This window comes from Oncorhynchus keta, unplaced genomic scaffold, assembly GCF_023373465.1.
Source record: "Oncorhynchus keta strain PuntledgeMale-10-30-2019 unplaced genomic scaffold, Oket_V2 Un_contig_14598_pilon_pilon, whole genome shotgun sequence".
Classification (NCBI taxonomy): Eukaryota; Metazoa; Chordata; class Actinopteri; order Salmoniformes; family Salmonidae; genus Oncorhynchus; species Oncorhynchus keta.
In genome coordinates this window covers 31,981-45,436 of record NW_026278845.1, presented here as the reverse complement: position 1 = coordinate 45,436, position 13,456 = coordinate 31,981, and the positions used below count along the sequence as shown (strand labels likewise).

General features: G+C 45.8%; 2 long non-coding RNA genes across 48 annotated transcripts; both read left to right on the top strand.

Annotated features, from left to right (window-relative positions):
• Positions 1 to 204: 204 nt before the first annotated feature.
• On the top strand, positions 205 to 7,464 carry LOC127918598 (uncharacterized). Of its 41 annotated transcripts, XR_008100508.1 has the most exons (14): positions 205 to 455; positions 1,251 to 1,310; positions 1,476 to 1,742; positions 2,008 to 2,096; positions 2,597 to 2,685; positions 2,825 to 3,031; positions 3,375 to 3,434; positions 3,607 to 3,693; positions 3,862 to 3,950; positions 4,037 to 4,065; positions 4,156 to 4,215; positions 4,383 to 4,471; positions 5,054 to 5,142; positions 5,893 to 5,993. It is a non-coding gene; the product is annotated as an uncharacterized LOC127918598 (long non-coding RNA). The 41 variants fall into 41 exon arrangements; XR_008100526.1 differs by having other exon boundaries at positions 2,825 to 2,942; positions 3,862 to 4,065; XR_008100493.1 differs by having other exon boundaries at positions 3,862 to 4,065.
• Positions 7,465 to 8,447: 983 nt separating this feature from the next.
• LOC127918597 (uncharacterized) lies at positions 8,448 to 9,378 on the top strand. Of its 7 annotated transcripts, none has more exons than XR_008100485.1 (3): positions 8,448 to 8,747; positions 8,869 to 8,927; positions 9,046 to 9,378. It is a non-coding gene; the product is annotated as an uncharacterized LOC127918597 (long non-coding RNA). The 7 variants fall into 7 exon arrangements; XR_008100486.1 differs by having other exon boundaries at positions 8,869 to 9,013; XR_008100482.1 differs by lacking the exon at positions 8,448 to 8,747 and adding an exon at positions 8,761 to 8,810.
• Positions 9,379 to 13,456: the final 4,078 nt, after the last annotated feature.

Genomic DNA, 13,456 nt, shown 5'->3' with positions numbered 1-13,456 from the left:
TTGGGGTTAAAGTTAAGGACTGGGCAAGTGTTAGGTTAGGATCAGGTTAGGATTAGGGTTAAGGTTGGGGTTAGGTTAGGGTCAGGATTGGGGTTAAAGTTAAGGACTGGCCAAGTGTTATAGTTAGGTTAGGATTAGGGGTTAATGTTGGGATTAGGTTAGGATTAGGGTTAAGGTTGAGGTTAGGTTAGGCTGAAGCTCAGGGTGAGGATTAAGGTTAGGGTTGGGGAGGTGTGGGTAAAATGGGGGTACTAGAAAGGCACGAAAGGTTGCAAGATCGAGTCCCCCTGCAGACAAGGTAAAAATCTGTCGCTCTGCCCCTGAAGAAGGCAGTTAACCCACTGTTCCGAGGCCGTCATTGTAAATAAGAATTTGTTCTTAACTGACTTGCCTAGTTAAGTAAAGTTAAAATAGAAATTAGACCAGGTGATGGAATAGAGAGAGATGGAGGGTAGGTGGGGTAAAAAAGGGTTTACTATAAACCCACAACACAGTGCTGTGTCATTACTAGACCAGGTGATGGAATAGAGAGATGGAGGGGAGGTGGGGGTAAAAGGGGGTACTATAAACCCACAACACAGTGCTGTGTCATTACTAGACCAGGTGATGGAATAGAGAGAGATGGAGGGGAGGTGGGGGTAAAAGGGGTACTATAAACCCACAACACAGTGCTGTGTCATTACTAGACCAGGTGATGGGATAGAGAGAGATGGAGGGGAGGTGGGGGTAAAATGGGGTACTATAAACCCACAACACAGTGCTGTGTCATTACTAGACCAGGTGATGGAATAGAGAGAGATGGAGGGGAGGTGGGGGGTAAAAGGGGTACTATAAACCCACAACACAGTGCTGTGTCATTACTAGACCAGGTGATGGGATAGAGAGAGATGGAGGGGAGGTGGGGGTAAAAGGGGTACTATAAACCCACAACACAGTGCTGTGTCATTACTAGACCAGGTGATGGAATAGAGAGATGGAGGGGAGGTGGGGGGTAAAAGGGGGTACTATAAACCCACAACACAGTGCTGTGTCATTACTAGACCAGGTGATGGAATAGAGAGAGATGGAGGGGAGGTGGGGGTAAAAGGGGTACTATAAACCCACAACACAGTGCTGTGTCATTACTAGACCAGGTGATGGGATAGAGAGAGATGGAGAGGAGGTGGGGTAAAAGGGGGTACTATAAACCCACAACACAGTGCTGTGTCATTACTAGACCAGGTGATGGAATAGAGAGAGATGGAGGGGAGGTGGGGGTAAAAGGGGGTACTATAAACCCACAACACAGTGCTGTGTCATTACTAGACCAGGTGATGGAATAGAGAGATGGAGGAGGTGGGGGTAAAAGGGGGTACTATAAACCCACAACACAGTGCTGTGTCATTACTAGACCAGGTGATGGGATAGAGAGAGATGGAGGGAGTAAAAGGGGTACTATAAACCCACAACACAGTGCTGTGTCATTACTAGACCAGGTGATGGAATAGAGAGAGATGGAGGGGAGGTGGGGGTAAAAGGGGGTACTATAAACCCACAACACAGTGCTGTGTCATTACTAGACCAGGTGATGGAATAGAGAGAGATGGAGGGGAGGTGGGGGTAAAATGGGGTACTATAAACCCACAACACAGTGCTGTGTCATTACTAGACCAGGTGATGGAATAGAGAGAGATGGAGGGGACGTGGGGGTAAAATGGGGTACTATAAACCCACAACACAGTGCTGTGTCATTACTAGACCAGGTGATGGAATAGAGAGAGATGGAGGGAGGTGTGGGGTAAAGGGGGTACTATAAACCCACAACACAGTGCTGTGTCATTACTAGACCAGGTGATGGAATAGAGAGAGATGGAGGGGAGGTGGGGTAAAATGGGGTACTATAAACCCACAACACAGTGCTGTGTCATTACTAGACCAGGTGATGGAATAGAGAGAGATGGAGGGAGGTGGGGGGTAAAATGGGGTACTATAAACCCACAACACAGTGCTGTGTCATTATTAGACCAGGTGATGGAATAGAGAGAGATGGAGGGGAGGTGGGGGTAAAATGGGGTACTATAAACCCACAACACAGTGCTGTGTCATTACTAGACCAGGTGATGGAATGGAGGGGAGGTGGAGGGGTAGGTGTGGACCAGGTGATGGAATAGGAGGTGGAGGGGAGGTATAAAATGGGGTACCCACAACACAGTGCTGTGTCATTACTAGACCAGGTGATGGAATAGAGAGAGATGGAGGGGAGGGGGGTAAAATGGGGGCTAATTAGAGGGAATAGAGTGGAGGGGACGTAAAATAAACCCACAACACAGTGCTGTGTCATTATTAGACCAGGTGATGGAATAGAGAGATGGAGGGGAGGTGGGGGTAAAATGGGGTACTATAAACCCACAACACAGTGCTGTGTCATTACTAGACCAGGTGATGGGATAGAGAGAGATGGAGGGGAGGTGGGGGTAAAATGGGGTACTATAAACCCACAACACAGTGCTGTGTCATTATTAGACCAGGTGATGGGATAGAGGAAGATGGAGGGGAGGTGGGGGTAAAATGGGGTACTATAAACCCACAACACAGTGCTGTGTCATTACTAGACCAGGTGATGGAATAGAGAGAGATGGAGGGGAGGTGGGGGTAAAATGGGGTACTATAAACCCACAACACAGTGCTGTGTCATTACTAGACCAGGTGATGGAATAGTGGAGGGAGGTGGGGGTTTATAAACCCACAACACAGTGCTTAGATGGAATAGAGGAGATGGAGGGGAGGTGGGGTAAAATGGGGTACTATAAACCCACAACACAGTGCTGTGTCATTACTAGACCAGGTGATGGAATAGAGAGAGATGGAGGGGAGGTGGGGGTAAAATGGGGTACTATAAACCCACAACACAGTGCTGTGTCATTACTAGACCAGGTGATGGAATAGAGAGAGATGGAGGGGAGGTGGGGGTAAAATGGGGTACTATAAACCCACAACACAGTGCTGTGTCATTACTAGACCAGGTGATGGAATAGAGAGAGATGGAGGGGAGGTGGGGGTAAATGGGGTACTATAAACCCAAACACAGTGCTGTGTCATTATAGACCAGGTGATGGAATAGAGAGAGATGGAGGGAGGTGGGGTAAAATGGGTACTATAAACCCACAACACAGTGCTGTGTCATTACTAGACCAGGTGATGGAATAGAGAGTGGAGGGAGGTGGGGGTAAAATGGGGTACTATAAACCCACAACACAGTGCTGTGTCATTACTAGACCAGGTGATGGAATAGAGAGAGATGGAGGGGAGGTGGGGGTAAATGGGGTAATATATACCCACAACACAGTGCTGTGTCATTACTAGACCAGGTGATGGAATAGAGAGAGATGGAGGAGGTGGGGGTAAAATGGGGTACTATATACCCACAACACAGTGCTGTGTCATTACTAGACCAGGTGATGGAATAGAGAGAGATGGAGGAGGTGGGGTAAAATGGGGTACTATAAACCCACAACACAGTGCTGTGTCATTACTAGACCAGGTGATGGAATAGAGGATGGAGGGGAGGTGGGGGTAAAATGGGGTACTATAAACCCACAACACAGTGCTGTGTCATTACTAGACCAGGTGATGGAATAGAGAGATGGAGGGGAGGTGGGGGTAAAATGGGGTACTATAAACCCACAACACAGTGCTGTGTCATTACTAGACCAGGTGATGGAATAGAGAGATGGAGGGATGGGGGTAAAAGGGGTACTATAAACCCACAACACAGTGCTGTGTCATTACTAGACCAGGTGATGGAATAGAGAGATGGAGGGAGGTGGGGGTAAAAGGGGTACTATAAACCCACAACACAGTGCTGTGTCATTATTAGACCAGGTGATGGAATAGAGAGAGATGGAGGGGAGGTGGGGGTAAAATGGGGTACTATAAACCCACAACACAGTGCTGTGTCATTACTAGACCAGGTGATGGAATAGAGAGATGGAGGGGAGGTGGGGTAAAATGGGGTACTATAAACCCACAACACAGTGCTGTGTCATTACTAGACCAGGTGATGGAATAGAGAGAGATGGAGGGGAGGTGGGGGTAAAAGGGGGTACTATAAACCCACAACACAGTGCTGTGTCATTACTAGACCAGGTGATGGAATAGAGAGAGATGGAGGGGGAGGTGTGGGTAAAATGGGGTACTATATACCCACAACACAGTGCTGTGTCATTACTAGACCAGGTGATGGAATAGAGAGAGATGGAGGGGAAAAATGGGGTACTATAAACCCACAACACAGTGCTGTGTCATTACTAGACCAGGTGATGGAATAGAGAGAGATGGAGGGAGGTGGGGTAAAATGGGGTACTATAAACCCACAACACAGTGCTGTGTCATTACTAGACCAGGTGATGGAATAGAGAGAGATGGAGGGGAGGTGGGGGTAAAATGGGGTACTATAAACCCACAACACAGTGCTGTGTCATTATTAGACCAGGTGATGGAATAGAGAGAGAGATGGAGGAGGTGGGGTAAAGATGGAGGTAAAATGGGGTACTATAAACCCACAACACAGTGCTGTGTCATTACTAGACCAGGTGATGGGATAGAGAGAGATGGAGGGAGGTGGGGGTAACTATAAACCCACAACACAGTGGTGTCATTACTAGACCAGGTGATGGGATAGAGAGAGATAAACCCACAACACAGTGCTGTGTCATTACTAGACCAGGTGATGGGATAGAGAGATGGAGGGGAGGTGGGGTAAAAGGGGGTACTATAAACCCACAACACAGTGCTGTGTCATTACTAGACCAGGTGATGGGATAGAGAGAGAGATGGAGGGGAGGTGGGGGTAAAATGGGGGTACTATAAACCCACAACACAGTGCTGTGTCATTACTAGACCAGGTGATGGAATAGAGATGGAGGGAGGTGGGGGTAAAATGGGGTACTATAAACCCACAACACAGTGCTGTGTCATTACTAGACCAGGTGATGGAATAGAGAGATGGAGGGAGGTGGGGGTAAAATGGGGTACTATAAACCCACAACACAGTGCTGTGTCATTACTAGACCAGGTGATGGAATAGAGAGAGATGGAGGGGAGGTGGGGGTAAAATGGGGTACTATAAACCCACAACACAGTGCTGTGTCATTACTAGACCAGGTGATGGAATAGAGAGAGATGGAGGGGGTGGGGGTAAAAGGGGGTACTATAAACCCACAACACAGTGCTGTGTCATTACTAGACCAGGTGATGGAATAGAGAGAGATGGAGGGGGTGGGGTAAAAGGGGTACTATAAACCCACAACACAGTGCTGTGTCATTACTAGACCAGGTGATGGAATAGAGAGAGATGGAGGGGACAAAAGGGGGTACTATAAACCCACAACACAGTGCTGTGTCATTACTAGACCAGGTGATGGAATAGAGAGATGGAGGGGACGTGGGGGTAAAATGGGGTACTATAAACCCACAACACAGTGCTGTGTCATTACTAGACCAGGTGATGGAATAGAGAGAGATGGAGGGGAGGTGGGGGTAAATGGGGTACTATAAACCCACAACACAGTGCTGTCATTACTAGACCAGGTGATGGAATAGAGAGAGATGGAGGGGGGAGGTGGGGGTAAAATGGGGTACTATAAACCCACAACACAGTGCTGTGTCATTACTAGACCAGGTGATGGAATAGAGAGAGATGGAGGGGTAAAATGGGGAGTAGGTGCTGTGGACCAGGTGATGGAATAGAGAGAGATGGAGGTGGGGGGTAAAATGGGGTACTATAAACCCACAACACAGTGCTGTGTCATTACTAGACCAGGTGATGGAATAGAGAGAGATGGAGGGGACGTGGGGTAAAATGGGCTGTACTATAAACCCCCACAACACAGTGCTGTGTCATTATTAGACCAGGTGATGGAATAGAGAGAGATGGAGGGGAGGTGGGGGTAAAATGGGGTACTATAAACCCACAACACAGTGCTGTGTCATTACTAGACCAGGTGATGGAATAGAGAGAGATGGAGGGGACGTGGGGTAAAATGGGGTACTATAAACCCACAACACAGCCTTACTAATGTCAGGTGATGGGATAGGAGAGATGGAGGGGAGTAGTTGTGTGTGGATGGTGCGTAGTCGGCAATGTGCTAAACAGCGAGGACGTTGATGTGTGGATTAGATCATGATGGTTGTGATTGTCACCGTTTATCACTCAAAGCCAAAGGTTCAGATGCTCCCGGTGTTTTCCATCTGTCTGTGCAGTCAGATTTTTACAGAGAATAACTTATTATGGTTAGAGGACAGAGAGTCTGCTTCCCAAACGGACCCCTATTCCCTATATAGGGCCCTATATGCCTCTGGTCAAAGTATTGCACTATATAGGAATAGGGTGCCATAGGTCCCTGTTAAAAGTAGTGCACTATGTAGGGAATAAGGTGCCATAGGGCCTTGTTCAAAGTAGTGCACTATGTAGGGAATAAGGTGCCATAGGGCCCTGTTCAAAGTAGTGCACTATGTAGGGAATAAGGTGCCATTTGGGAGGCATGCTGTCTTTTCTCCATGGAGGGTTTACTGTTGAAACCATCATCTAGTCCCTTTAGTCAAAACCCTTTAGGTTATCCCATAGTAATAATAATGATACTGGTACAGATGTTGTTTTTATAGAAATTACAGTATATCCATTGATATAGTTGATGACTTTTATATTATGGGAGAGAATTTAAAAAATATAATAAAAAATGTCTATATTTAGCTTCTCTATTTTACCCTTTGGGTTTCGCTTTTTTGTCTGCATAAATTATACGACTATGATTATTTGTACCCGATGAAAAACTGAACAAACAAATATATATAATACACAACTGTCATGTTTTAGTTGTAGGCTACAACACCAACGGTTTTGGGGTTAAAGCTTTTCTCGTTGTCTTTATGGAGTCGTCATATGGATCATGACACACTACAAGTAAATGCAATCATAATGTACATATTATCATGGTATTCTTTGGGGGTCAGCTGTACTATTTTGCCGACAGACACACACAGCCTGTACACAGTCTTCACTACTACTAGACAGACACACACAGCCTGTACACAGTCTTCACTACTACTAGACAGACACACACAGCCTGTACACAGTCTTCACTACTACTAGACAGACACACACAGCCTGTACACAGTCTTCACTACTACTAGACAGACACACACAGCCTGTACACATTATTCACTACTACTAGACAGGCACACACAGCCTGTACACAGTCTTCACTACTACTAGACAGACACACACAGCCTGTACACAGTCTTCACTACTACTAGACAGACACACACAGCCTGTACACAGTCTTCACTACTACTAGACAGACACACACAGCCTGTACACAGTCTTCACTACTACTAGACAGACACACACAGCCTGTACACAGTCTTCACTACTACTAGACAGACACACACAGCCTGTACACAGTCTTCACTACTACTAGACAGACAGACACACACAGCCTGTACACAGTCTTCACTACTACTAGACAGACACACACAGCATGTACACAGTCTTCACTACTACTAGACAGACACACAGCCTGTACACAGTCTTCACTACTACTAGACAGACACACACAGCCTGTACACAGTCTTCACTACTACTGGGCTGTAAGACATGTCAATGTCCTGTACACTGTTGTTGTTTGTTTGTTCGGCTTTTTTTGTTTTTGTTTACATTGACTTGTCTTTCATTTGGGTTTTGATATAATTTGTAACGTGACCTTCTTTGTAATGTTATTTTCTAGAACTCAGCCTTTACACTTTGAAAAAAAAACTGTTTGATTAATTAGAAATATATATGACTTGTGAAGAAAAAAATGACGTTTATGTAAATATGAAAAATGAAGCTGTTGGAGCGGCGAGAGGAAACGCCCAGCCCTCACTCAGCTAAATACTTCCTTACACCCTCTTTTCTTCCTTATATTCCCCCTTCCTCCTTTCCTCCCCCTTTCCTCCCTCCTTTCTTCCTGATATCCCCCTCCCTCCTTTCCTCCCCCTCCCCCTTTCCTCCCTCCTTTCCTCCCCCTCCCTCCTTTCCTCCCTCTTTCCTCCCTCCTTTCCCTCCCCCTCCCTCCCCCTCCCTCCTTTCCTCCCTCCCCCTCCCTCCCCCTCCCTCCCTCCTTTCCTCCCCCCTCCCTCCCCCTCCCTCCCCCTCCCTCCCTCCTTTCCTACCTCCTTTCCTCCCTCCCCCTTTCCTCCCTCCTTTCCTCCCTCCTTTCCTCCCCCTCCCTCCCTCCTTTCCTCCCTCCTTTCCTCCCCCCCCTCCCCTCCCTCCCCCCTCCCCCCTCCCCCCCCTCCCTCCCTCCTTTCCTCCCTCCTTTCCTCCCCCCTCCCTCCCTCCCTCCCTCCCTTCCTCCCTCCTTTCCTCCCTCCCCCTCCCTCCCCTCCCTCCCTCCTTTCCTCCCTCCTTTCCTCCCTCCCCCTCCCTCCCTCCTTTCCTCCCTCCTTTCCTCCCCCTCCCTCCTTTCCTCCCTCCTTTCTACCTACACCTTGTTTACAAATTAACCTGATCAGAGGTGTTTGTTACATATCTCAGTTTTGTATTTATAAGAAGAAGAAAAAAATATTCAGAAATGCAACCCATGAAAAAGGCAGGTTGGCATCTGCAGGTTGTGGGATTTAGCCCCATCCTGCAGATTCTGGGGGTTAAGTCCCATCCTGTTGGCAGGTTGTGGGATTTAGCCCCATCCTGCAGGTTCTGGGGGTTAAGTCCCCAGTCCTGTAGGCAGGTTGTGGGTCTGCATTTAGCACCATCCTGCAGATTCTGGGGTTAAGTCCCATCCAGTCTGCAGGTTGTGGGATTTAGCACCATCCTGCAGATTCTGGGGTTAAGTCCCATCCTGTCTGCAGGTTGTGGGATTTAGCACCATCCTGCAGATTCTGGGGGTTAAGTCCCATCCAGTCTGCAGGTTGTGGGATTTAGCACCATCCTGCAGGTTCTGGGGGTTAAGTCCCATCCAGTCTGCAGGTTGTGGGATTTAGCACCATCCTGCAGGTTCTGGGGGTTAAGACCCATCCAGTCTGCAGATTCTGGGGGTTAAGTCCCATCCAGTCTGCAGGTTGTGGGATTTAGCACCATCCTGCAGGTTCTGGGGTTAAGTCCCATCCAGTCTGCAGGTTGTGGGGTTTAGCCCCATCCTGCAGGTTCTGGGGGTTAAGACCCTGCCCTGTGTTTGCTGAACCATCAGTGGGCATGGCAACACGTATCCTGGCTACACCACTGCGTGTCTCTGTCCCTACCCTCTACATCCTCTGCTTCCATAGGTGTTGTGATGAGATAGCCCCTCCCCTGTCCTTGTATGTGCATGCACGATGGTTCTTCCACTTAACAATAACAATCAATAAAGTTTGTCAAGATAAGCAGACTGTCTGGGCTCTACTATATTATCACTCTCTTTTGATTTATTTCTTTACACTTTATGAGGGAAAATTACCAGAGATTCTCCTGTTCTGATCAGATGGAATTGAATCCCCACCTGGTCCAGAGATTCTCAGTTTCACAGGACCAACCAGGACCAAACAAGACCAACCAGGACCAAACAAGACCAACCAGGACCAAACAAGACCAACCAGGACCAAACAAGACCAACCAGGACCAAACAAGAGATACCAGGACCAAACAAGACCAACCAGGACAAACCAGGACCAAACAAGACCAACCAGGACCAAACAAGACCAACCAGGACCAACCAGGACCAAACAAGACCAACCAGTACCAAACAAGACCAACCAGGACCAAACAAGACCAACCAGGACCAAACAGGACCAAACAAGACCAACCAGGACCAAACAAGACCAACCAGGACCAAACAAGACCAACCAGGACCAACCAGGACCAAACAAGACCAACCAGGACCAAACAAGACCAACCAGGACCAAACAAGACCAACCAGGACCAACCAGGACCAAACCAGACCAACCAGGACCAAACAAGACCAACCAGGAGCAAACAAGACCAACCAGCACCAAACAAGACCAACCAGGACCAAACAAGACCAACCAGGACCAACCAGGACCAAACAAGACCAACCAGGACCAAACAAGACCAACCAGGACAAACCAGGACCAAACAAGACCAACCAGGACCAAACAAGACCAACCAGGACCAAACAAGACCAACCAGGACAAACCAGGACCAAACAAGACCAACCAGGACCAAACAAGACCAACCAGGACCAACCAGGACCAAACAAGACCAACCAGGACCAAACAAGACCAACCAGGACCAAACAGGACCAACCAGGACCAAACAAGACCAACCAGGATCAGGTATATATCAGATCAGATATATTTAAAAGGTATATATCAGATCAGGTATATTTAAAAGGTATATATCAGATCAGGTATATTTAAAAGGTATATATCAGATCAGGCATATTTAAAAGGTATATATCAGATCAGGTATATTTAAAAGGTATATATCAGATCAGGTATATTTAAAATGTATATATCAGATCAGGTATATTTAAAAGGTATATATCAGATCAGGTATATTTAAACATATACCAGATCAGGTATATATCAGATCAGGTATATTTAAAAGGTATATATCAGATCAGGTATATTTAAAAGGTATATATCAGATCAGGTATATATCAGATCAGGTATATTTAAAACCAGGTATATATCAGATCAGGTATATTTAAAACCAGGTATATATCAGATCAGAGACAGGTATATTTAAAACCAGGTATATATCTGATCAGGTATACTTAAAACCAGGTATATATCAGATCGGGTATACTTAAAACCAGGTATATATCAGATCAGGTATAGTTCAGAGACAGGTATATTTAAAACCAGGTATATATCAGATCAGGTATATTTAAAACCAGGTATATATCAGACCCAGGTATATTTAAAACCAGGTATATATCAGATCAGGTATATTTAAAACCAGGTATATATCAGAACAGGTATAGTTCAGACCCAGGTATACTTAAAACCAGGTATATATCAGATCAGGTATACTTAAAACCAGGTATATATCAGATCAGGTATAGTTCAGAGACAGGTATATTTAAAACCAGGTATATATCAGATCAGGTATATTTAAAACCAGGTATATATCAGATCAGGTATATTTAAAACCAGGTATATATCAGATCAGGTATATTTAAAAAACCAGGTATATATCAGATCAGGTATATTTAAAACCAGGTATATATCAGATCAGGTATATTTAAAACCAGGTATATATCAGATCAGAGACAGGTATATTTAAAACCAGGTATATATCAGATCAGGTATACTTAAATCCAGGTATATATCAGATCGGGGTATACTTAAAACCAGGTATATATCAGATCAGGTATAGTTCAGAGACAGGTATATTTAAAACCAGGTATATATCAGATCAGGTATATTTAAAACCAGGTATATATCAGACCCAGGTATATTTAAAACCAGGTATATATCAGATCAGGTATATTTAAAACCAGGTATATATCAGAACAGGTATAGTTCAGACCCAGGTATACTTAAAACCAGGTATATATCAGATCAGGTATACTTAAAACCAGGTATATATCAGATCAGGTATAGTTCAGAGACAGGTATATTTAAAACCAGGTATATATCAGATCAGGTATATTTAAAACCAGGTATATATCAGATCAGGTATATTTAAAACCAGGTATATATCAGATCAGGTATATTTAAAACCAGGTATATATCAGATCAGGTATATTTAAAACCAGGTATATATCAGATCAGGTATATTTAAAACCAGGTATATATCAGATCAGAGACAGGTATATTTAAAACCAGGTATATATCAGATCAGGTATACTTAAATCCAGGTATATATCAGATCGGGTATACTTAAAACCAGGTATATATCAGATCAGGTATAGTTCAGAGACAGGTATATTTAAAACCAGGTATATATCAGATCAGGTATATTTAAAACCAGGTATATATCAGACCCAGGTATATTTAAAACCAGGTATATATCAGATCAGGTATATTTAAAACCAGGTATATATCAGAACAGGTATAGTTCAGACCCAGGTATACTTAAAACCAGGTATATATCAGATCAGGTATACTTAAAACCAGGTATATATAAGATCAGGTATAGTTCAGAGACAGGTATATTTAAAACCAGGTATATATCAGATCAGGTATATTTAAAACCAGGTATATATCAGATCAGGTATATTTAAAACCAGGTATATATCAGATCAGGTATATTTAAAACCAGGTATATATCAGATCAGGTATATTTAAAACCAGGTATATATCTGATCAGGTATAGTTCAGAGACAGGTATATTTAAAACTAGGTATATATCAGATCAGGTATAGTTCAGACTCGGGTGTATTTAAAACCAGGTTGTAAGGACCAACGCTGGGAGACGAGAAGCAAGTACAGGGAGTGAACATTTAATGTCTAATAGACAAGAAACAAGGACAACGTCTGGACAGGGGAAAACGTAATGACATCAATGCTGACACGGGGATGAAACAGAGGAACAGACAGATATAGGTAAGGTAATCAAAACGTGAAGGAGTACATGTGAGTCCAATGAAACGCTGCGTAACGAAGGTGACAGGTGTGCATAATGATGGGCAGCCTGGCGCCCCCTAGCACCAGGGAGGGTGAGAAGGCATGACAGTACCCCCCCCATAGGGGCGCCACCCAGCGTCCCACCTGGGCGAGCCTGACGGGCCAGCCGAGGCAAGGGAGCCAGACAAGCCGGCTGAGGCGCTGGAGCCTGACGAGCCGGCTGAGGCGCTGGTGCCTGACGAGCCGGCCGAGGCACGGGTGCCAGACGATCCCGCTGAGGCGTGACGTGGGATGGGAGCCTGCCGAGCCAACCGAGGCAAGGAAACCAGACGATCCCGCTGAGGCGTGACGTGGGATGGGAGCCTGCCGAGCCAACCGAGGCAAGGAAACCTCTTGTGCCAGCTAATGCGTGGAAGCCTGACGAGCCAGCTGAGGCAAGGAAACCTCTCGTGCCAGTTAAGGCGTGGAAGCCTGACGAGCCAGCTGAGGCAAGGAAACCTCTCGTGCCAGCTAAGGCGTGGAAGCCTGACGAGCCAGCTGAGGCACCCCCGGTTTCATTGGCAGCGACACTCGGACCCGATGTCACCAACAATAACAAAAAACAAGACCTCCCTGATTGCTTCAAATTGTGGTGTCAGCATTTTGTAAGGACCAACGCTGGGTGACGAGAAGCAAGTACAGGGAGTGAACATTTCATGGATAATAGACAAGAAACTGAAGTAAACGTAACAACATCAATGCTGACACGGGGATGAAACAGAGGAACAGACAGATATAGGTAAGGCAATCAAAACGTGAAGGAGTACAGGTGAGTCCAATGGGGCACTGATGCTCGTAACGAAGGTGACAGGTGTGCGTAATAATGGGCAGCCTGGCGAGTGCCAGGGAGGGGGAGCGGGAGCAGGCATGACACAGGTATATATCAGAT